Consider the following 235-nt stretch of genomic DNA (forward strand, 5'->3'; position numbering starts at 1 on the left):
ATTCGACTCCAATAGACTTCAGTAGGGGTTCAATGCTAAGTTCGGGTTTTGTGGGATTTGTGAATTGAATCCCTAATCATAAGACTGAAGGTAAAAACAGCCCTCATCTGTGAATTCCAAGCACGTCCTTAGCTTCCTGCATGGAGAGCAGCTGTAAATAAAAAAGTTGTTTGAAGACTGTTGTTGAGGTTTTTGTTCCTGTTGGGTTTTTTTTTCTTAAAAACAGGAATTACCG

This window comes from Nanorana parkeri, unplaced genomic scaffold (genome assembly GCF_000935625.1).
Source record: "Nanorana parkeri isolate BGI_ZX_2015 unplaced genomic scaffold, ASM93562v1 scaffold1162, whole genome shotgun sequence".
In the NCBI taxonomy this organism is placed as follows: Eukaryota; Metazoa; Chordata; class Amphibia; order Anura; family Dicroglossidae; genus Nanorana; species Nanorana parkeri.